This window comes from Agelaius phoeniceus, chromosome 8, assembly GCF_051311805.1.
Source record: "Agelaius phoeniceus isolate bAgePho1 chromosome 8, bAgePho1.hap1, whole genome shotgun sequence".
Lineage (NCBI taxonomy): Eukaryota > Metazoa > Chordata > Aves > Passeriformes > Icteridae > Agelaius > Agelaius phoeniceus.
Genome location: NC_135272.1, coordinates 23,707,462 through 23,732,461, shown reverse-complemented (window position 1 = coordinate 23,732,461; position 25,000 = coordinate 23,707,462). Strand labels below are relative to the sequence as shown.

At 44.1% G+C, this 25,000-nt stretch overlaps 1 protein-coding gene across 1 annotated transcript in view; it reads right to left on the bottom strand.

Moving 5' to 3' along the window:
• DDAH1 (dimethylarginine dimethylaminohydrolase 1) overlaps window positions 1–25,000 on the bottom strand; it is a 57,437-nt gene that overhangs the window by 17,688 nt on the left and 14,749 nt on the right. The window lies entirely within an intron of this gene.

The following is a 25,000-nucleotide window of genomic DNA, read 5'->3' as shown; positions in this document are numbered from 1 at the left end:
GATGCCTAAAGCACAATCTGTTTCTATAGAGGCTCATATCACTTGCCATCCAGAACAGGGGCTATGTTCAAACAGCATCACTGGGGTGCCTTGTAAGGCAAAAGAAGAACCTACACACAACCAACCATTCACCAAAAGCATAAACCTGTAACTTGCAGAATGTCAATAAAAATAAGAGCTCATCCACAGAAACCTGTGAACTTGATCCCACACAGGGGTATCTGCATGTTCAGTGAAACTTCCTCACCATGGCTAACTAGAGGTGCCCAGAAAGCATTAATAAACATGGCAAACACAGTGAACTCCTATTCTGCATGTCCCACAGGTCACTCATCTATTTAAAGTGCTAAATTAAGCATTTCTAGAAAAAACCACATGGAGCTAAAACAAGTGACACCATACTAGTCTTGCAGCCCTGTACAACAACAGAGGCAGTCCTAGCAGCCCTGCTCCTGGGCTCTGCCAAACTACACCTGCACAGCAGGAAGGGCATGTGATGGTGACAGGTCCTTCACTCTCAGTGGGGCAGCCTCAGCACAAGAGCAGCACACAGCTGGGCTGACACACCTTCCTAAGAGCAGTGCTGGCTTTAGGGAATAAGGAAAGAGCCAGACATGATCCACCTAAGCCACCTTTTCCTGCTCATTTTCCATGACCTGGCAATGTGGCATTTGTGAGTGATCCCATTAACGCTGAGCCAGGCTCAAAAGGCAAGGGCAGGTCCCCATGGGCTGTCAGGACAGGTGATGTGGGTCTGTGTGGGATACACTGGAGACAGCACTTTATCCAAGCCTCATCTGCTCTCTGGAGGTTTCTCTTCTTCTGTAGCATCTTCTCATTCTCCAGCCACTGGAGAGAAAAAACCCTGGACAAGCACACTGTTAAAGTAGGTGCCTCAGTTAAAACTTGTGAAGGACAGAGGCAGATCTTTGTGCCACCTGCAGAACTCTGATGAGTTACAGTGCAACTCAGAACTGTATCCAGGGGGTTTCTGATAGCAAGGGATTCACAGAGAACCATCTAAGGCCTTGGCAGGCAGCCTGGAATGAGCCATTTACAGCATGCCATTTACAATTAACACTTCTTTTTTGCTCCTCTGTCTTTCAACTGATGTTAAAATGACTTCAGGCAAGAGTCTCCAGGCTTAGCAGAAAGGCTTCATCTTTCTCAGTCTTGTTGTTTAACCTCCAGCATTCTTTAAAATTAAGTTTATAATGTGGATTGGACCCACGTGGTGTTTTACAAATAAATGGGGAACAGCTGAGGTAATATTGGAAAACTGCTGTTGTACAAACATGGCAACATTTCATAACATCCCTGTGCTGAGAGCAGAATGATTTCTTTTGTCTGTGAAGCCCAGTGGGTTTTACTGTGCAGGTGCTCCATGTATAAGAGTCAATAGAACCCAAAGAAGAAAACAATTGTTTAATATGGAGTAATGGAGATGCAGCATGATAAAAGCAGGGTTCCATTCCAAGAATACAGATTCACTCTTTTGTGCTGACATGAGGCAGACAGGCAAACTCCCCATTGGGACACCAGTCACAGGCAGTTAGAATAAATAAATAAAACCATCAGATGGGAGTATTTAAGGCAGAAGGCCAAATGACAAGAAAAAACAGCTTCACCCAGCCTGTTGCACGGTCACCTATCTCCAATTAATCTACAACCTGCAGCAGCTTCCAAAGCCAAAACACCAGGAAGAGAAAGCCCTTTCAGCAGATGTGCTGCCAAGCAGGTGCTCCCAGCAGAAGCTGTCTGGGCTGGCAGAGGAAATCAAGCCAGGGGCTGCCCTGCCATGCAGCCACTCCCCACAGCACTCCTGCCCTCCTCCCTGACCATGTCTCCAGAAGCAGAGGCATCAGCAGAGCTGTGGATGTTCCTGTGCCAGAGGACCACCATCCCATGGGGAGACACAAAAGCTTCTCTGGACCACAGGACAGCATCTGAGAGAGCAAAGAGGTGCAAAACCTGGGCAGCCTGCAGACATTGTGTGAAGGTGCCTCATGTAGTGAAGGCTCAAGCCTCGAGGCTTCCTGAAGTCCTAATGGGACGAGGAATGTGCAACAATTGTGCTGAGCTGTGCCCAGGGATGGGCAGCAGTTGCTGTGATGAGGGACACACACACAGCAGTCACAGTGTGGGTGTGAGCTCCCTTCAGCAGTGGGAAAGCTGCTGCTCCCTGAGCATGGCAAACCATGCTGGGTGCTGAGCAGAGACAGCCCTGCAGGAGCAGGGGCAGCACAGAGCTCCCCAGGGAGGGCAGGCAGGGAGGCAGCAGCACTCCACATCCCTGGCCCAGAAGGCCAACTAATAACCCTTGCACAGTTAACTAAAGTGCCTAGCTCATGAGCCTGGTGGAATGTAAATGCTGACTTTGGATTTGTGACTTGAGTCATATGGATGTTTTAATCACCAGTTGCTGATTACCATTTAACTAGCAGGCTACATCAGAGATGTCTTGAATTGTTTCTTTATTTAATTTACAGGGGTTGATGCAGCTGTTGCACAGACATTAAGGAAAGTTATCAGAATTAAAAGTTGTCCAAAGTCACAGAAAACTAGTTTAATTTGCTTCATGGTGTCCAAGGCTTTAAAGATATTTGTAGCATCCTCACATTGTTTTCCTCCAACAGCTGGGTTCATTTTAGCTTATAAAACCAAATTTAAACAAATAAAATGACTGCCATATAAATAGCTGGATCACTTTTCCATGATGGGTGTTCATGGATTCAAGCTACAGAACACTGTTTTGTAAGGACTTCAAGCAACCAGCAGAAATTCTTAAGAGTTTTAAGAATTGAAATTTAAGAATTTAAACACTTTAATTGGGAAGTGCTGTTCACATGTCTGCTGACACATGCATGTTAGGAATACCTTTCAATATCCCTTGCTTGTGTAAAACAGAAGTCTCAAGTTATTCTTTTTTTTTCCTACAGACGAACACCAGAAACTTCAATCAGTTGAAGCAGAGATGAAAAAAGCACTAGAGATGAAGAAGACTGAAAAGAAAACTTGGCATTATTAAAAAGACAACTGAAAAGAAAACCCCATAAAGAAGCACACTTGTAAATAAAGGATTCCAGAAAAACAAGCCAGGACTGAATAGCCCATCTGCTGAATTTCCTGTAGAGGGGACAGCACAGACTCACATGATCCCCACCAGAGCATCTCTAAAGCCATCCTGCAGCAGTCCTGAGCTGGGTCTCCAACACAGCAAGTCCATGGAATGTCTTTGACACAGTCCCACCTTGGAAACAGCACATGCAGCATTCAGACTTGGGTTAGCATGGGGTAAAGTCCACACAAGCAGCTTGAGTCTTTATCTCATCACTGCAAAAGGGACTCTAAAGCTTGCCTCCATCCTTAAACCTTCCCACATCATGAAGGACTGTGCTACTTTCTAACAGAGCTTTTACAGACGGGAATGAGATACAATCTCAAGCTAAGGATGGACAGATGATTGATATCCTCAGGGAAGATGTTTTAAAAAGGGATGTAGGAAAGGGGGTTGATTTTACAAGGCCCTCTATTCTGCTCACAGTTTATCCTCTCCAAATAACTGATAGCCATTTTCTGAAGTGTGGTGTCTTAAAACATATTGGTGACATTTTCATTCATAATGAATGAAAGACTAATTCACAGAGCTAGCTTTGATGTATAAACAAATAACCACCTCTTGCTTTTTTCTGGGAAAGAACTAAAAAACAGTGAATAGAAAAGTCCTCTGTGGAACCACAGTTACCCAGGAGACACCAGCAAAATACACAAAATATTTGGACACTACCTGATTACAAGCATTGTCACTATGAAGAAGACTTACATTGCTCGTTCTTTTAGAAGCAGCCAAGAGGAAAAGTCACCTTCCCTCACTTTATCTCCTTTATTTGAAAACTAAAATCCCAGGTAGTCAGAAATGTTGCACACAAAGAGAGCACTCATCTGCAACCCTTCAGATTTCTGTATCTTATTATCTCAGGTCAGCTTAAGGTTTGTAACGTGATATTGGGTTTCATTGTACGTGTATCCATTAGTACATGGGCTGAGCGTTAAAGCTTGTATGCTTTGTGCAGAGATATTTTTCTAATAAGCACATTCCTGGTGTGAGATGGGATGTGTCTAATCCATATCAAAGCTGATTGAGAGACAATGGGCTCCAGCCAGCTCAGCTCTGTTTCAAGGAAGGAGGACAATAACTGCGTTTGACATTTATAAAAATCTAATTTCCTCGTGCTTTAAAAATGGAGCTCATTACCCTTCGGACTGGTGCCTTCCACCAATTACTGTAACTGATGTGTAGGGATTTTTTCCTTCTCTATATTAGTACTTGATGCACTCTAAACATAGGCTGCTTCCTAAATTATTTACTGGTCTCCTGTGCACTAACCATATTATGGGATTTATGTTATTGACAGAAGAAGGAAATTATCTTTTCAAAAGACAGTGGAAACAGGGAAATGATTTTGCAAGCCATCATCTCACACCTGCCAAGAGCAGGGCAGATTTTCCCCTGGGTGGTGGGGCCATGGGTGAGGCGCCACTCAGGCTCCCAAAATGTCCCGTGGGCAGGGGCACAGCTGGGGCTTGGCAGAGGCTGCAGATGGTTTCAAATCAGGCATCTTCTAATGACTGCAGGGACTGATCTGCCTTTGTCTCCAAGCTCTTGGTGAAAGGGGGAAGGTGCCTCCAGCCCTGGCTTAAAGAAAAGGATGCAGAGGGATTCAGAGGGCAGAAGACCATCCAATGATCCAGAGGTGAAATGAGGTTTCTAAGCTAGCAGAGCTCAGCTTCCTGTGCTCACAGCTCAGCTCTCCAGAGACCAACCACAGCTCTAACAAAAAGGGCTCTCAGTCCAAGACACACTACTGCACTGTCTCCTGAAAGTTTACATCCACCACCCCTTTCTCCAGCTTGTTAAATCACAAATACTGCATTTCAGACTTTACTTCATTGTGTTTTAAACAGGCATTCATAGCTGTGCAAAGCAAATGTCAGACCTAACATATGCAAAAGTTAGACTATAATAATCTCAAAGGTGATTATTTCTGGAGCCATTAGATCAGAGTTCACAAAGTGCCACTGTCCATATATAACACATTTTTCAGCAAGGTTCTGAGTAAAGGCTATAAACAGAGATGGACAGATCTGGGGCCAGGACAGGGTAGACTTCAGTTTTGCAAAACCAGATACCAATGTTGGTCACAATCCATGCTCTTGCCTGCCTGAATCTGCTCCATTTGGACATGAGGGAAGTCTGTCTCCTTCTGATGATAAGCACTGCCCTTCTGGACCTGCACAGGCTTCAAAGAAAATAAAGCAGTGCTGCAATGGTTTTGAGGGTTTTTGAGAAGAAAAACCCACTCCTGGTTGTTTTCTCACTTTAAATAGGTCAGGTGCACACCCTTGTGCATACTGATCTCAGAAATTTGTGGGATGTTGGTTGTGGTGGAGTTTCCAACTCATTTTCCCAGTGTTGATACCAGAAAGGGCCTTGGCTCTCAAAAGCTTATCAGGAAAAACTTATAAGAACAAGATGCTCCAGAAGTGCTATTCAATGAAGGTCAGGCAGTAAGAGTGTGTTAAGAGCAAGACAAAAAGGTTAGCTGTGTCCTACAAACAGCCACCAGCACGCCCTGGTAAGGACATTCTGTACCTGCCATTCCCACTTCCACCAGCTGACAGGTTTGCTTTGGCAATCAACCTCCCTTTTCACCCACACAGGGCCTTTGTGTCCATCCCACTGCCTCTTTTGAGAAGGGGAGAAAAGGAAAAGACCAGCAGTGGCCTGGTCCCAAAGTGGATCAGCACTGCTCAGCTGCAGGCTCCCGGATGCCATGGGTGGGTAGGCTGCTCCCAGACACCCACACAAATCACATCTGCTCTCCTCAGCTCTGACTAATCTGAGCATGACCTCACTAAACTGGGCTGAACCTCACATACCCAGAAAAGGGCTTTTTGGCATTTCAGCTGATGGTAGCCTGCCACTCTGCCAACATGGAGGTCCAAGGCCAGGCCCTCACCCAGGTGGCAGGGCAGATACACAGCAACATCAATCAGCCTCTCCTGGCTCAGGGGCTGTGCCAAAATACCAACCAGCACAGCCTGTCCTCAAGCCTCAACCATTTTTCATCAAACAGGGCCAGAGAAGGGACAAGGAAGAATACCAAGGGACTCCTGACCTGTACTCTCAAGGAGATGACAACTTGTTAGTTTCTCCTGATGCACAGATCCCACACTAATGCCTCTAGATTGCAGCTCTAAGACGGTCTCATGCTTAATCAAAGCTTGCACCAAAAGCAGGTGCAGTTTCTGGCACAGTTCTGGGGGTTTATGAACCATGGAATTCAGAAAGGGCCACAGAGATAATGATCTCATTTGTTACTGCCCACACATGCCAATTATGGATCCAAACCCACTTAGTGCCCTACTCCTGAACCAGTCTCAAGGGATGTGCTGATGTACCTGGTGCAGAGTGGCCATTGCCCCAGGAGAGTGCCCTGAGTCTGGGGTGATCACAGTACCATACCAGGGATTAACAGGGAAAGGGACACATGGAAAAAGCTGGACCAGGGCACCACAGAGAGGGACTGGCCCATGCAGGAAAACCAGAATGAGGGGTGTCTAAGGTTCCTTGTCCTAGAAAAGCTTCTTGATCAAGCAAGTGGGGAGCTTCAATCTGACTGATCTCAGGAATTCAAGCAGCAGCCTCCTCTTCCAGGTACATTCAGTTAAAAACATAATTAATCTGGTTGTCCTTTGAACATGTTGTGTTTTAATATCTAAGCAGAACTGAGGCACATAAGAGCAACTTTACAGGAGTAAAACATGCCTGGGTTTCTCCTTCCTCTCTTTCACCATTTAGCCTTTAAAATCAAGAACACTATTTCCTATAAATCGGGAGCCAGCAACAGCTCACTACAAAAAGTTGGGCTGAAATTTCAACCCACAGCAAATGAAAATAATTTCAGTCAGGTTTTAAAAATTCACTAGGAAACAAAAAAGGATGTTAAAAAGATGGAGATTTAAAGTCACTAGAAGAATAGACTCTCTGAGATCCACTAAGCATAAAATCAGGTTAGTGGAAAAGTTTAAGGGGCATGAATGCATTGCTAGAGAAAAACAGAGAAGATTTTGCCGGATAAAGATGATGACATGAAATTTAAGTCGTACACAGGCATGCTGAGAAAATAATGTTCTAAATACTTTCTGCTTACAATTACAAAATGATCAATTGTTAAATGTTGGACAGAGAAATATATTCCATTCTGTCTGGACATGACAGCAGGCCAAGAATGCACCTGGATAAGCCAAGCATTCATTATCTCCCAGACACTCAATATCCCATAATACCCTCAGCGGCTGCCAGCTCCTTGTCCATCGTTGACCAAACGCCATGTGCCCCATTTTACAGCTGAAAAGTATTTAAAATTCATGAAGCCTGTTGAAAGCTCAACTGTCACATTCTGCTCATTCCACAGGGTATGGGAAAACCGTGCAGAAGGGACATTTCAACCAGGGCTATTATGGCTCTTGAATAACCAATATTCCATTAAATTGCTAATAAACCCACTTGAAGATAAGTTGATCACAATCGAACCATACAGTAGCATTCCTTTCCTTTAACACCAAGTTGTCAGGTTTCACTCTGTACTGTACTACTGTTTCTGTGCCATTTGTTCCTGCCTTGACACAGAGCATTCAAGACACTCACTTTGTCCCCACTAATCTAAATGCCCTATTCTAAAGAGGCTGAAAGATCTTTGGCAAGGATACTCTGCTTATTTTAAGGTAGGGAAGTCTTTTCAAAGGAAAAATGAAAAATAATTAAATACCCTCAACAGGGAAATGTGGGGCTTTGCAGCTTCTTGAACAAGGTGCCCACAATTTGAACACAGTGGTAAATGGTATGAGCACCTCCCAGCCTCACTAGTGCTCAGACAAGCTCGGTCTGCTATAAATTTTCATTTGAGTTTGCAGCTCAGCAACTCATTTCATCCTTCCTTCACTAATCCTTAGTTTTATCAATCAGATATAAAAAAATTTTCGAATGAACTTCAAGAGTATTTGCATTTTTGCATTAAAATGGATTTTGTAGTTAGTGGTCAAGCTGCTGGCAGGTCTGCCATTGTCTGCTGATCTGCTGTGTGCACATGTCCTTGTACCAAGAAGGCTACAAGTTTTGTAATTTTTAACACTGAAAAGCATATCAATGTCATTCTCAGAGGGTATTTAAAAGTTTTAATTTTATATTGACTAACCCAACTCTGCTGAAAAGCAGCTCCCACCCAGCTCCATCCCAGAAGGGAAGCACCATCACCACCCAGCTCTGACATCTCCCATCGTCTCTCTGAGGTATGTGGGACCCAACCTGCAGATTTCAGCTGCACAAATGGCCAAGAATCATCATCACAAACATCTGATCCTCTTTAGTCTCTCTGGTGGGAAGCTCCAGACACGACCCAGTGGTTGCCACACACCAAGGACAGGCAGGGAGGAGAAGCAATTGCTCCAGAGGGCACCTGCCAGTCCTGGCTCCCTCTGGAACCAATTCAGCTCAAGGAGCAATGGCCATCCCCAGAGGCAACAAAGAATATTTTTCTTCCCACTGAATTCACTCACTAAGCAGGCTTTCACTAGGAGCATCCGGCTGCTCCCATGTTATTTTACAACAAGGGCCCCACGGGCAGAGGTTTTATTAACCCAGCATTTTCCCCTCTAATAATAGGTTTCATTCATGCTTTCAGAGAAGTTGACCTGTCTGTCGTATTTTAGCTATGCTAACACATGCTGCAAGAGTGCCCTGAGGTGTCTAGACATATATAACAACAATAATGGCAGAAAATTGAAAATCTGACCATTTTCCTTCTCCCACCTAGTTCTAGTACGGTTTCCACTGGAAGGCAAAACAAGTGTAATGCCAGCAGGTCTATGGAAGTTTGCTGGTAGCCTGAAATGGAGTTAAATCCTTCAAGACACACCAATGGTTTAAAAAAGTCAATAATATATCTCAATATTAAAAAAGCAAACAAAGAATCATCTAATGATCAAATTTGCCATCACAGGGCTAGGTGGGACATTTCAACCTGAAAATAACCTTTACCAGTCTAATACTATACTGACAATTTTAATAAAATCTTAAAGAAAACTATGCAGTAAGTAACATGGCTATTGTTCCTTGAACTCACAGTGACAATGGAAAAGAAAGAGACAGTTTTCCAAGTCCTGCTTTGGCACCAACTTCCCATCTGAGGCTTAGAGTCATAAGAAGGGAACAAGGATAAAACAGCAAGCAGTAAAATATGAAGAGCACAAGCAGTTGGTGCAGTCTCTTTTAAGAGATGGAAACTTTAATCAATGCATTGCCCTGCATTTCCTTGCAGGCTCATCACGAGTTCAGCCCAGCCTACAGCACAGGGCTGGGAAAAGCCTCTGTCTCCCAGAAGCTTCCTATGCACCCTGCAAATGCAGAGAGGATAATGGCACCTCTTGGGCTGTTTTGCCAGGACACCCCTCACCCTCCTGTGCCTCTCGAGACAGGTCTGCAGTTCATGCCTCCTCCTCACCTTTTGCATTTTTAAGCCGTGAAACTAGAGACAATAATTAATTTTAAAACATCAACAACTGTACATAGACCACCTTCACTGCAATGGCCATGTTAATTGCATTAACACAGCACTAACAAAAGTGAGCTCCTGCTTTTAGCCAGCCTGCTCAAACCCTGCCTCCCCTTCTTCCCCCACTAATGTCTCAGGGGAACTACAACACTGTTGCTCAAAAAATGACAAGACCAGAGAGTTACAGAACAGGGAGTTCATGGTGATTAAACCTCCTACGTGACAACATTCAGTCCTCCTGCCCAAGAGAGGACAGCAACCTTCGAGATGCTGAACCATGGCCTCAGCCCTGAGGAGGGAGCACGGGAGCCTTCCCAAAGCTGCTCCAAAACCTTTCCACTGAAAGGGCTGTGAAAGGCACGTGTCTGCCCTGAAAATCACTTTGGATGTAAGTGAAACACCAGCAGCAGTCCTGCAAAACTGTGGATTTCTTATTTATGACAAACATCTGAATCCTTGGAAAAGGGACACAGCCACCTGCTCTTGACACAGTGATGTTTCACCCAGCCAAAAAGGGGCACACGCACAAACTCTGATCTACACAGCCTTGAGCTATGCCACAAATACTAATGAAGTACAAGCCAAAGGAATTCCTTCAAGGCCTCCATGCATTTAAATACCTTTAAGTCTACATGAATTTCAATGTACTGACATTTAAACAATTTGCCCAAACAATTTCTGCAATATAGGCAGATGGGTAGAGAACTTGAAATATTCTTTTTAAGATGCAGCACACATCCTTTTAATACTTAGCAATGGATATGTACTGATCAAGTTTCAACCCAAAACCTAGATTAGAATACTACACATTTTTGCTTTTTCAAAAAGAAATTGCTTAGGTGCTCATTCTAAGTTCAAGTCAGTGTCATTTCAACTCTCAGAGGACACTTTGATTACCTGCATTAATGATGCTTGCAATTCCACACAGATTTGTCAGGAGAACATTTGGTTGCAGGTGGGAATTAGAAGGGCCAAACCTGAACACAGGAGCTGAGCTACAGGCAGGCAGAAGAGGCTGAATTACCCCCACTCAAGATGCCCCTTTACATTTAACACAATAAATGCAGAATGCAAATGTCTGCATGCCAGTAAGGAAAGCACTTTCAGAGCACTAACCGGTGCAATGTGGCTCATTGTTTTGCTCCTTTCCCTACCAAACAAGCTGCTGCACACTTTTACAGATCCTGAGACCACATTCTTTCAATAGAGCTAAATATTGCACTCAGCTATGTAGTACAGAGAAGTCGGGGGTGGAAACAGTGTTACATTTTAACAACATTTTAACAAACTACACTTCCTTGCCATGTTTGCAACTCAGTCTGCACTTTGCTGCTGTAGAAACATCTTCCAGTATTCATGCATAAAATACAAGTGGATTTAAACAAAGAGAAGCTTGTAATGCAGAGAGATGTAGGGGAAAAAAAATGGAGAAAATTAATTAAAGCTCTTGTAGTAGAAAGACACTTTAGACGTGAGACTCCTAACTCAATCACGCTCCTTTAAAAAGGTGTGCGTTTGCCAACTGAGCCCTCTCTCCTTCACTCACTCACCAATCCCACTCCTGGGGCACTATGGACACAGCTTCAGTATCTGCCTACTTCATTTTGTAAAGTTATTTTGGGAGGGAAGTATCTCTCTGCAGGCTTTAAAGTGCATCTTAGAAAAGATGGTTTCACTCAGAGCATTCTTTAATAAGCACTACCCTGAGGAGGAAGCAAATACAGTAAGAACTCTTCCCTGCTACACTGCACTGGGCTAATTGCTTTTGATGACCTATATTTCCTAATTATGCCTCCTCTCTCTGAGGCAGAACACGCCCAGGTTTCACTGCACCCAAGTGGGCGCCCTTTGCTGAGCAGCAGCGATGATCCCAAGGGATGACACAGGGCAGCCGCCGAGCTCTGCCCTCCTGCCTGCTGCCAGCCCTGCTCTGGGGACACAGTGATGCCATGATCCTCTTCATGGGTGCACTGTCTGGAGTGACCCCTGCCATCCAGGAGCTCAGCAAGATCCCCATGGCACAGAGCAAGCAGCAGTGCCATGACTGACAGACACAGCACAACACCAGCCCAGGGAGTTTCCAGACTCCCGTGGGAACAGGGAGCACATCTGCTGGAACAGCAGCCAAGAGGCTGACCATACATCAGACTCCAGTATTACTTTATAGTCACTCTAATGGCTTTTCCTTTCTCCACACAGTCCTACACAACTTCACCTCCATACAGAAATAAAGAGAAACACTGGAATTTATATATTTGTTACCAAATGGAAACTATTACCTAAGCAGATGCTATCAACACCATCAGAGGCCTGGAAGAAACCTGACAGCTTGTAACTGGAGCATTCTCAGGCAAAGAGGATGCCAGAGCCTGCAAGCTACCTGCTGCAAACAGAAGGTGAGCTTGGTGCTGGAGTACAGTCACTCATGAAAAAGTTAAATGAAAACCACTGAATGCACTCCTGCCACGAGGAGCACCTGGCAACTGTTTCTGGTTTTGACTACTCCTTGCCCCACTGGGGAAGTTGTCACTGCTGTATAAGGGGGCTGAGCCTCCCTGAGGAGCACAGTCCCAGCCAAGAAAGCCCCAGCCCTCCAGCAAAGGGACTCAGTTGAGTTCCTGCCCTGTCACCCAACCTAGGAGGAGGGAAACAATGCCTGCACCATGGTGCAAGCATGGGGGACATTAATATGAGCACCTGATCCAGGGACAGCTGCCTTTGACTGTGGCATTGAGCACTCAGTGCATCTCCTGCAAGCATCCTGGAGAAGAAAAAACATCTTTTTAAAATAGCTTTAAAACTTGCTATTTATGCAGTCCCAAGTAAGGAAGAAGCTCAGGAGTTCCTCATTCACTCCTCACACTCACTGAGTTACACGTCAGAGATCAGGGACAAGCATATGCTGTACAGCAAGGTTTTTAGCATCTTCAGTAAGAAGAGTTTTCTGCTGACCAGAGTGACTCCACACTGTGCACTCTTACAGATCTGGGGGGTCAAGCAATGAGGTGGAAACCTGGGAAAATAATGACTGCTATATTCTTTGTGGATGTCAGTACTACCTACTGTCTCTACCTACTGCTGAATGCTTTTCATGTCCTGCAAGTCATAAGAGCTCAAGGCAAATAGAAGAAATCTTGTTTTCCTACCTGTTTTGGCTGGCTAAATAAAGTTATAACTGCAGTTATGCAACACTGAAGAGAAGCTGAAGAAAAAAATACAGTCTGTGAGGTCAGAGCAAAAAGAACATGGTATTTTGTTCAGGCTGCTTCACATTCAGCTTCCACTTCAGCAGGTAACAGGCTGATAAAAAGGGCAAAGGTAGGAAGCAAACCTCCAACACCCTGGAACACATCAAGACTTCTCAATACTCCCTTGGCTCTCATGGAAGACATTCAGCTGCTCCCTCAGAAACCTCTTGTTACAATGACCAGAAAGGTGTTGCTCCTGAAAAACCTAACCCATGGTTGGAGGGCAATACATTACAAAGGCATGATAAACTGTTCAGAATACTGATGATACTCTGCACCCTTTCTCTTTCAGACCAAGTGATGAAGTGAAAAACACACCAAACATCAATCAGATCCCATAGCCAAAATGGATGTTCCTAGTAAGCAAAAGCAGTTACATAACACAGACTTAATAACACACAGACTTAATAGTTTTCAAAAGCCTTATTTTCACAAAACTGAAATACTTGAGCTAAATCACTGAGCACCTAATCTGCACACTACAAATATGTGATGCCTAGGAGCAGTTTTAAGAAAATGTCATTAAATTACCAGAAAACCCACTCTCACATGTGAAAAATAATGCTGTATTAGATGAAGGATCAGAGATAAAGTCTAAGTTAATTGGTACAGAGATTAAATTAAATCAGATATAAACCCCAAAACAATTATGGCAAGTTTTAGTGCAATGTATCAGAAATGACGAGAATTTATACAAGCAAAAGGACCTAGCAAAAACCTCTGGATATCAGAATCAATATGCATGAGAACCTTCATTTCCCTACCTTAGGAACAACAGGAAGAGCAATAGTAATGCTGATTTATTACTACCTGAAATTACTATTCACCTGCAAAAGGTGAAACTTTCAAAATTCAGGCCAAAAAGGAAAATATTTCTGCTCTGCATGGGTAAAAAGCCAGTTAAATATTCAGAGACTAATACAAAGAGTAATTCTCATCCCATACCTTCCATAACACAGGAAGACATTACACAGCAGCTATTAAGAAGCAGTTTTAAAACAGCAGCTCAGGATGATTCCTACCTAATGTAAGAGTTCTGTAGTGTTCATCATCCTTATGGGGATGCTGGAAAAATCTGAAAAATGACTGACAGGGGAGTAATAAGGAATAGAAGGGAAAAAATTATTACTACCAATCATCATGTGCTTCTAACAAGTCAGTCTCATCTAGTTTAAAACAGCTTTGGATGAAATGCTTACCATCACTAGCAGTGATGTAGCAGGTTAAGCTGGATACAAGTGACACTGCTGCTGGTATAAAAGCAGAATGTTTTCACACACCTCAGGACCTGATGAGAATGAAAATCACTGCTGGATGGGTGTGTTTCAAACAGAAGCCCCCCAGTGCAAGGTCACTCAAGTTTCACAGAAGTAGCCCGAGGGCACACAGTGATCACTGGCCAGCCACCAAGGCAGTGTTAAACCCTGAGCAAACCAGGTCAGAGGCAGGGACAGCCCAGGGGGCACAAGTGACCAGGCCACAGTGCCATATGGCCAGTGCAAAGGCTGCTGGCTGGCCCAGGGCCTCGGGCCACAGCCAGGGATGGCCCATCTGCTCAGTTTGTCAGCCAAGCCACCACGGAGCATCACTGTCTGCAGGTGGGCTCCAAGCACTGCCCACAGCTGAAGGGACCTCGTGGGACAGACAGGCAGGGCACTGCTGTGGGGACAGATCCACCATCCCAACGTGGATCCCCACTGCCACAGCTGCTCTCAGTGCCACATCCAGCCAGGGAGAACGTCCAACAGTCACAAGCAGCTTGGAGAGCAGCCACCAGAAAGAATGCATCATTCCCAAAATCCCCATCAAACAGCATTCACAGAGCTCAATCTGTTTCAGAGGATCACAGAGAGGATTATAAAGGCCTTCAGTCATGTCTATGAAGACATACATAAGGAAGCAAAATTCAGTAAACAAGCTCTGACAAAATACAGCATCTAGAAGCACTGTACAGGCAAACCATTAGCCATGGCTGATGCATGAATAGTACTTTCATTTCTAAAGGGAAGATGATTTATCATTTAGATAACTAAGCAAGGATTGTGTTTAACTCTTTCCCTTCTTTAGGGCCCAAGCAGAGGGCCACCCATGGGCAGCAAGCAGCCCAACTCCAATATGGCAGCACAGATCTGGGAGGTGATACATGCAGTGCTGAACCTGGGAGCTCATTGCCAGTCTGGGTACCAGAAAAGACTGGCAGACACCACAACTTCAGGACTTTTTTGTTCTTGTTCAGTGATGGGGTAGAAGATACAGAGCCTGGTGAAAAACTAAGACTCTTCTTGCACATGGCTAATGTCAGTGTAAGTTATGTAGTTTTAGGAACAGAGGACTCTCAAAATCTTGACTGAAGAACTTCTTTCATTTAGTTTCGTTTTTTTTAATTGCTACACATCCTTGCACAGGCAGAAGCAGGTTCACAGAAACAGACAATGTGCTTGCTCACTACCTACAAATGGATCCCCTTTCTTCTTGCAGGTACTAAAAGGTCTCCTGGAAAAGCTTGTGGCTATTTAGGACAGACAAAGTGGTTAAAGATACCATACAGTACCATTTACTCACCACTTCTGCAGGTGTACTTAGCAAATAGGAATATTAAAGCACACTCCTGAGTGAAAGCACAAGGCATCTGCAGTACATATTACAACACATCCAAGTGATGGGATAGCTGGGGAGGAGCAGTGTGAGCGGCAGAGTTCACTTGGGAGGGGCGGGGGCAAGGCAGCTCGGGAAACACTGACGTATTGTCTTTCCATTACCAAAAATTACACTTTGTGAAAAAGCATTAGATCATTTTAAGAGGTTTATATAAGGACACTGAAAAACAAGTTCTTTTGCAAATTCTTTTTTTTTTAATGCCTCCCTCCCCTTTCTATTTCCACTATGCATCAGGTTGTGAAAATCCAACATGCAATAAGTCTAGTGTTCCCAGACAGAGAGATCAACCTCAACACAAGTTAAATCTTCCAGCTGTTTCCAGCTCCTTCTCTCCATCAGACAGGCTCATAGCAGTGTCTTAATTACTTGTTTAGGAAGGATGTGACATGCTCCAATTTAATACATTTAGCCCTTCTTAGAGCAAATGTAGAATTAAGCCTCAGTATGCACTTGACAGATCTCTTAGCAACTAGAGTGCAATCAGCCAACAATGGATGATTCACAGTTTTAGCAAGAGTGTGCAGAACTGCCTGCCAAAAGTCTGAATAAACTCACATTGCTAGACACTATGGTAAAATGTACCCTGATCTCTTTTAAACTATTATATCATAGAGGAAAGTTGAACTGCATGCATTCCAGCAGCTTGCCCGAGTCTGGAAATACAATTGAACTGCAACATCTCGATTTTAAGAGAATTGAGACTTTTTGGTGGTTATTTTCATTTAATTATGATAATTGTACCTTTCAAGAAGAACTGTTCAAATCTATCAGTTTGTGTAAAAAAGGGATGACTTTTGTTTCCATTGCTCTGAAATAGGAAGAGTCTGGAGGATGCTAGTGGGGGTAGTCTGTCCAGAGTCACAATGATTAAAAAATGGGCTTAATCTCACGCCTACTGCTGCAGGGGCCACTGGCATGTGAAATATTTAGAGATCTCTGTGCAATCCATGAGTCAGAGAGGAATAGCAGGAAGGACCTCGACAGAGTGCAAATATCTATCCTGACTCATTGCTATCCTCCCTTTATCACCCTCCAAAGCCCAGTTGAGGATCAGGCTGCCACAGCAGAGACAAGATTGTTTGTACTTCTACAGCCAAATTTCTGCCTTCTTTGACCAGTTTTCACTCCAAGGTTCAGATTTTCCTCTGGAAGAATTTCCTCTTGGGTCTCCATGTGACTATCTTCCTACACAAAACCAGACTCAAGCAAATCCTTTACGAAATACTATTGAAAAATAAACGAAACTGGAAAAGCTCCGCTGGGATTAGGCCCACACAGAGAGGGCACAGAGTGACACAGGGTAAGTCACTGACTCTTCCCTTTCAGCTACAAGCATGAATCATGAGCAGAGCTTTTCCTGTGGCACACCAGACACCAGGGTGAAACCCCTTGTGAGTAACAGTGCCTGGTCCCAGGAGATGGGGACAGCCCTCCCATAGCATCCCAGTCTCATCTCAATGCTGTTACAGCAAAGGGTCCTTTGGATCTCTGGCACAAACTTCAGGCCTGGTGATCTAAAAAGCATTTCAGTCTATTTTATGGTGATTGAGCCATTGCATCTGCTCGTATCTCATATTTTGGACTCTATTTTTCATCATCCCTTCCTTGAGACATCAATACTGACAGCAGAAGAGAGCTGACACTGTTATCTTCCTACTCTAACCACCTCAAGCTGCCACTCTCTTGACACCCACCAAACAAAACCCCATTCCAAAATACAAACTTCCTAGCCACTTTTCTCTGCCAGTTTTTTCTGTAGCCCTTGTTCTGTGGTTCTCTCTTGAGGCAGGGGACAACCTGGTGCCATTCAGTGGGAGCTGTACCCCCATCCCAGGCACCACATGAATGCTGTGACCACACCTCACTCCCAGGAAAGAAAGGCACGGTCCTCACAGACCAGGCACAGAGCCAAGACAGTGAAACACTGCTGGGTGCTAAATCTGCTCACCACTTGGGCAATGTGCCTGGCAGCCCAGTGCTGCCCCAGCCCCCCCAGACTGGGGACCTGTCCCAGAGAAGGCAGGAGCCGTGTTCCGGCAGCCCCAAGCAGCCTTTTCCAGGTACAGCAGATATGCTTGGCTAAGTAAGCAGCTTTCTTTGGCGCAGTAGAGTGTGTCACCCAAGTTGGTTGGCAGAATTCACCTCTAAAAAGAGGACTGTGGTTAGGGAAAAGAATTTGAACACATTGAGCTCCATGCTGTCTTTAATACTAGGATATTCACAGGTTTCTGCTCATATGGGCTGACAATCCTTTAAAAGCTAAATGAAGGCAGCAGGGGAGGTACTGTAAGCTTAGGGAAGATACATCAAGTGCAAAAATACCATAGCCGAGAGTTTCTGTAGATGCACAAAGACAAAAATTAGGCAGGTAAGGAGAGAAGCAAAGCAGAAGGCGCTTATCCATTTATTGCTTTTGTAAAGAGAAGTTTCCTACTGACAACCCTCACTAGACAAAACAGCTTAGGAGATTTTTCCATCTATTTCCATAAGGATTAGATCAAAGGGCTGAAAAGAATGTGAGCTACAGGGCCAGGGGGAGCTGGGGCACAGGCACCTTTGTCAGGGAGTCACTGGTGGCATTTTGACTTCAGTGGAGCAGCAATGTGCAGTCTGTGCCATGGACTACTAGCACCATCGTGTTCTGCCAGCTAGAAAAATGCTGTTATAGCTAGAAACAAAACACACCAAGGACTGATTTTGCCTCTGCTACGAGCAGACTATCGTCCTTTGCCTGGATGGAGATGGGACAGAATTCCTTAAATCCCTGAGTTGCTCTGCTGTAGCTCTTTTGGGAGCTCTGCTACCACCGTGGCCTCAGCGTGAATGTGAGGCTATTTGTGCTTTGGGGAACCTGATGTTACTCAAGGGCTGACGTAAATCCTGCGCTGTAGAGGCAGCAGAGCAGAATTCCCTCGCTCCCTGTTTTACCCTATAAGGACATTCCATGATGGCGCTGTAAACCTGCGCCTTCGCACAGATTTGCTGCAGCTGCTGCAAAGCCAAGCCCAAGTTTGGATTCTTGTGTGTTGTGATAATCAGCTGGGGTTCGGAAAATCCTTCAAAAAAAACCCCTAATGTTCTGGCAACTTAACAAGGCTTCTGAAAAAAACACCATTTTAACATCTGGAACAAAAATACTCTGAGGAAGTCCAAGACCAACACAGCACAGAACATTTTCCCCCCATAACTGTTACTGTACAGCACTTTCTTGTCCCCAGCTCAGTGAAACTGGAATGTTTGCATCAAGATGCTGAAACATTTTATTGGAAGTAATGCTGGAAGGTAGAAAGATAAAGAGCTATTCATACACTTGAACATTTTTTCAATTTTCTGAGTTTTGCTTATTTTTATTCCTGAGCCACGAATTTCCTCAGTCTTTTAATGCATCTTAATCTTCATCAATATTTAACTCTGCAGCAGAAATACTGCATACTTTGTTTTCCCATTTAACTTGAGAGTAGAGGGGTAAAAAAACATCTATGGAAAGAAGGAAAACAGCCAGTTCTAACGGAAACGACTTTTCCTTTTTCCACAAGACGTCCTGGAATAGAGTCAAGGAGAAGGATGAAAAAGAAAGGTGGGCAGAAAGAACACCATGCTATTTCTGCAAATTAGCTACAGTCATCATTTAGCACACTCCTCTTCCTACCTTTGAGTCCCAGGTTTAAGACCTGCCTAAGATCAAGAGCAAAAATATTTCTCAAAGACAGGCTTAATTCTCAGTAGACACTGGCACATATGAGCAGCCCCCTGCAGTGTCATGAAATGAAAAGAACCCCACATATACATAATACATATACTATGTACACATGTGTACATCTACACACATTTGTACCTAAGAGATCCTTTCAGATGGGGGTGGGAATGATAAGAGAACTTTCACAAGCTATGAGATGTCACATAATTTTCAATATTACCTGGAACAGCAAGTTCCTATTGCATACAACAGACAGTCTGTAAGAAACTGCCCAAGACAGAGCACAACTGATGTAACCACATGCTAGCAGAGATGCACCACATGTCATTGTCACAGTACTATGCCAGAGCTTTCAACAGAAAAACACTATTTTTGTGTTTCCTTTACCTCTAGCTGAAACCTCTATGTTCAGATCATGTTCTGAAAAGTTTCAGATATATAATTTTCCAGCTGCCCACTCTTCCATGGAGTGGCACCTGGAGCAGCACTTGTGCCTGGGACACTGTAGTTTCCATTCATCTGGTTAAAAATAAAATTAAGAAAATCTCATAAAAAATGTATGATTGGTTAAGCTTTCCAACACAGGTCTTTCAGTGTTGGTTATTAAATGCTACATGATCTTTCCTTGAAAAAAACAGTGCTGGTGATCTTTGGACAAGCTCATGCTCTGCCCTCTAATCCAAATGACTGGGGGCTTGTGCTACACCAAATCAGACCCCAAATACTGACTGTTACAGCATTAAAAGTAACACAGAGCTCCCTGCACACTGTCACCTACCAGAATCCGAGATCCTAAGGCCCCCAAAGAAACTGTGAATACCCTCAGCTCACCCAGAGAAACTGGCTGTGGAAGGCTCAGACTACAGAACCAAAATATAACTGCATCTCTCCATTCCCAATTACAGCTGAACTCCAGTGTCACATCAACAAACACTTGGCACATAAAACAACAGCTTTCAAGTGCCCTTATGGAAATTAATGATTCCTCCGCAGCCCTACAGCTCAGGAGCTTCATTATTTTGGGAGGATAGACAGGAAATGGTGCATCCCTGCCCTGCTGACTCAGTCAAGGGAAGCTACAGGTGCTCAGCTCTGCTCAAGGAGAGCTGGCAGGGGGAAGCCTGGCCACCAACTGGTGGCTTCTGCAGGCAGAGAACCAAAGCACCTTCAAAGGTGCTGAGGAACCAAGTGAGAGCCATAAAGCTCATGTTAGAGACGAACCTGTGCCACTGTTTTGTTGCTCTGACTATGGAAGGCTATTCAGTTCAACAAAAAACGTCAACAGACAGAAAGAACTGGGATCAGAAGAAGTTAAGTGTTGGTTTTTAGTGGGTTCCTTACAGAATGGCAGCTCTCACCAGCAATGGTAGGCTTTCTCATGGTTTGTTTGGTAATATAAGATTTTCCCTCTTGATCAGAGCAAACAAGATGAACAGGCACTTCAGAAAGAGTACAAACAAGCTTTTTAATTGCAGCCTTGAATTTTTTACAGGCTCATGAGATTTATAGCAAAATGCTCTTCTCCAAGTTAGTTGTTCCTCTTTTCAGATGTAAATAAGACCCATACAATCTTCTTTTTCAAGCTAAAACAAAAAAAAAAACAACAAAAAAAAAAAACCAACCAAAAGCCCCTAACCTATGCCCCTCTGCTGCCAAACAAGTCAAAACTGTGCACTGCTGTCTTGGGGCAGCAGATGGATCTACAACTTGGCATGGATGGATGCTCCAGTGGTACCACTCCTCCATCCAGGGGAATTGTATGAAGCATTTCCCCAGTGCAGAGCCCACCACCACCAAGGATCCCATCATAAAATATTTTCAGTGTTTTTGGAAGTGTTTGTTGCTGAACAACAAGTAGACAAATCATTCTTTTCCCCATTCACAAACACAGTCGTGATACAGGGACAAAAACTAAGCCAAGGAGTTGGTGTACAACCAGTGCTCCTGTTGCAAACTCAGAGCATCATTTTATGGATTTCCAGTGTCCATCTTCTGGGTTGCAAACCATACAGGCTTTGCAAAAGGCTGCTAGAGTCCATCCTCTTTCTTCTGTCTACAATAAACCTTAGAAAGCAGCAGACAGTGAGAGGTCTACCCTTTATGCACAGGCAGGGAAAGTACATCCCACAGATCACACAGAACCCTCTCTCCAGGGCCCCAGACACACACAGTGGCACTTCACTGTCCCTCCCACTCTGCCCCAGCCTCAAACCTGCACATTGCTGCATTTTAATCCCACAACTTCTTACCCTATCTTAGCTACAGTTAATCCCTCCTTTTTGGCAGCTGGCTGCCCAGAGGACAATTCTGTGTTTCACTGTTACACCACACAGAATGTAATGAATCTTTAATTAAATGGGCTTGATGAGGAAAGTCATTCAAATTAGGCTTCATCAGCAAGACAAAACCCCAGCTGTCTTTCTTGAAGGATATAATGAAGCACAGTTTCAGCTACCTGGGATCCAATTTTAGCACTGCAGAACAAGAGTTCATAAATCCAGCATTTGTTAAGTAAGCAGGGAATGGCTGACAGTGTTTAAGATCTTGGACACTTTTCTATCAGGCACACTTTAAGCCATGCAGCTTTTATGGCAATTCCTTCATAAACCAGGAGGTTCTAACAATCTAACAGGCTTAATGCAACCACAGGCAAGAGTGCAACTGTTTTCACAGGGGTTGTCATTTGATCATGCAGTAAATTACAGAAAAATGGTGCAAGCACCCTGGAAAAGGCACCTCTGGGAAGCTCATTGTAGCTCCACGGAAACGGAGTAAATAAAGCACGCATCATCAGCACATCCTCAATGTGCTTCTCATCCTTTAGCAGGAAAGCAACACTGGGAGCTTCGCTTGTTTAATTTGCACAAAAGGATTCATGTGCTCGGTGCTGAATGACTCTTCACATTGACTTCAGTGGAAATAAGCTACCCTGGATTTCAGAAGAAAAAAAGCACTAACAGAAAGTTAATGAGGTACAAACCAGGTTATGAATGGACCAAAGAAAAAATTCTCCTAAAGCTATTTCCTGCCCTGCTGTGATCGAATACACGCCTTTTAAGGGCTCACCTTACCCACCCTCCTGCCTTTTCTTAAGCAATGCTTTATTCTATCCCAAGATTTTCTTCACTTTTCTAATCAGTTTCCATTATGTCTTTTTTCTTTAAAGTCTCCCACTGTTAGAGCTCCACCAGGAGCAGTAATGCTGAAATCGGCAGCACAGACTGGCTACAGTCTTTTAAATAGTTTTGAAATGGAGCCAAGGTGGAATAATTCTGCTGGTCAGGGGGTTTAAACTCTGGGACTCTCACTGCAGTGCCTGCATCCCTGCTCCTGCCAAGGCAGCTCTGCACACAACAACATGGAAAGTTTTAGAGCAGAGTCTAGCCTAGGGTAAGAAAAAATTCCTGACCTACAAGTTTTAAGAAGGAAGTTATGAACCAGAGGGCTGGATTTGGTCCTCTTCAAGCCAGAGGGAGACCCAAAGGCAGAGCACAGAGGCAGAGCAGTTCTGGCAGAGAAGCACTCAACCCATACAAGAGTTTTCCCTATTTCCTCCTCCACTGGAAGAAGGAGGGTGATGCAAGTTTGCTTCATGTATTCACTTCTTGTTTTTATGTTGAAAGCCACCACCATGCTGCACACACATACTGTGCTATCACTTCCAATGAACCATTTTACCTACATTCAAATATTTCTCTAAACCACATTCCCACCTCACCAACTCACACTCACAAGCAGCAAGGCTCAGAGCTGGCTGGCAATCTGATGAGACAGGCTCTCACAAGAATTTCCTGCTTCTGGTTCAGCCAGACATACTGCAACAACAGACACTCTCGCAGTATTCTGGCACCTCTACTCCTTGTACAGGCCAAGACCCAGGAATGCAAGTGAAAAAAACACTTTTTAATTTTTAGAATTTTAAAATAGCTCTTCCCCGTGCTGCCGTGGGTGTCTGGTTGGCTTCCATGCTCAAAGACTGCTTCCACTGAGATTAACTGAATTTGGAAACTACAGTGCTGAAGGTATGACCAAAAAATTTGCTTCCCAGAAAACAACTTGGGACACCGGCACAGTAGGGCGGGGGAGCAGTTTGCTCCAGAGAAGCAAATACTATGGAAAGAACAAATGCCTGACCCTCCAAGTACACTGAATTAGGTTTTCCACGAGCCCTGGGATACTTCCAGTAAGCATTTCAATAAAGATGACCTAGCTGGGGAAAACTGCATAGGAACCTCAGGCAAGATCTACAGATCTGTCATGCATGTTCCTCAAAGTGCTACTCATGATGAACTAAGGCAGCCAGAGTTTCCATATTTTCTGGTCTCTTCTACTGAATTACCATGCAAGCCTGCACTACAGCTGGACAAGGCCATTCCTCAGTGCGACTAATGTCTCACACTAAATATTTCAGACACTTGTAGGCTGCTACAGCTCACACCTGTACTGCAGAGAACATTTTTCAAGGTATCACTGCTGGACCAATGAAATTCCTACTGACAGATCAGCTTGGGAAAAAAGCCTTGCTGAAAATTCAGAATTTGGGTCACATACGGATACATTCAAACAAATACCTTCTTCTCATCCCAGGTCTCACCTTGCAGTAGATAGAGTCTGGATGTATGCCCATGCCACTGGCATGAAGTAAAGACCTCAATGGAAAGCGTGGAAGGTCCTGGCACCTTTCAAGAGGGGTGAGCCTCAGACATTCTTCTAGTTTTTCACTGAAAATGCAGCTTCCTACAGACTGTGCTGATACAAGCAGCAGTCAAGATACTTTCAAACACCTTTCCAACCTCCAGCATGTGACTGCATGCTCCTCTGCCTCGTGCTTAGCTTTCTTGCAGTAGCAAAAGCAGAGGAAGTGGGCGTGAGAGCACGTTTTTGAAACATGAAAATGACACCCCTAGCATTAGGAAGCTCATATTTTTAGGATGAGTTTAGAAACAGAGCCCAAAACTTCCCAATATGAGATTTTATAGCTAGTTCGGGCTCCTAAATTCTGCACAGGGCCCAGGAGTAAAGAGCCTGACTTTCAGAAGTGCTGAGCCTGTACTTGCCACTGAGGGCTCTGGCCACGGGTCAAAGGACAGGCACCACCATGGTGTGAGCTGCTATTCAGGCATGCTAAAACACTTTAAAACCATTGTGTTGATGATCTCATCGACAGGAGTTATCACTTGTGCCTCTGTCTGTTACTGCCTTGCACCAGACAGAGTATGCAAGACAAGGAAAGCTGATTCTCACAGCAGTCACCATCTCATCTCCTCTGGGAGTGTCTTCCCAAAAAACTAAATGAGTGCATCCATTTTCTACCAGGTATAAAGGGGCAAACCTACAGAAAATCTCATTACTAGAGCAGCCAACACATACAGGAGACATGTCAGATGCTTGATGCATCAACAATGATGTGACAGCCCTGAAGAGAATGCAAAAAGCAAGGGGCAAAGATTATCCATTCTTTAAAGACCTATACTCTAATTGGACTTAGAGTGTTCTTACAACTAATTGCAGGATATATTTCACATTGCTAGATGCTCTATTTAACATTACTATGGATGTGAGTTCTATTGTGCTATTAACCACATGCTTTCACAGGCACCACACTGCAGCCCAAAATTGCCTAGTCAATACTTAAGGCTAAGAAATACTTTAAAGTTACAGCCACATCTCAAACATCACACTACCTCAGACTTTCCAGTAGTGAAAAACATGACCATGAGACCAGCTTAGAGAGATGGCAAGTAAGCAGACACAAGGGAGGAAGGAGTTTAAGTGCTTTAAAC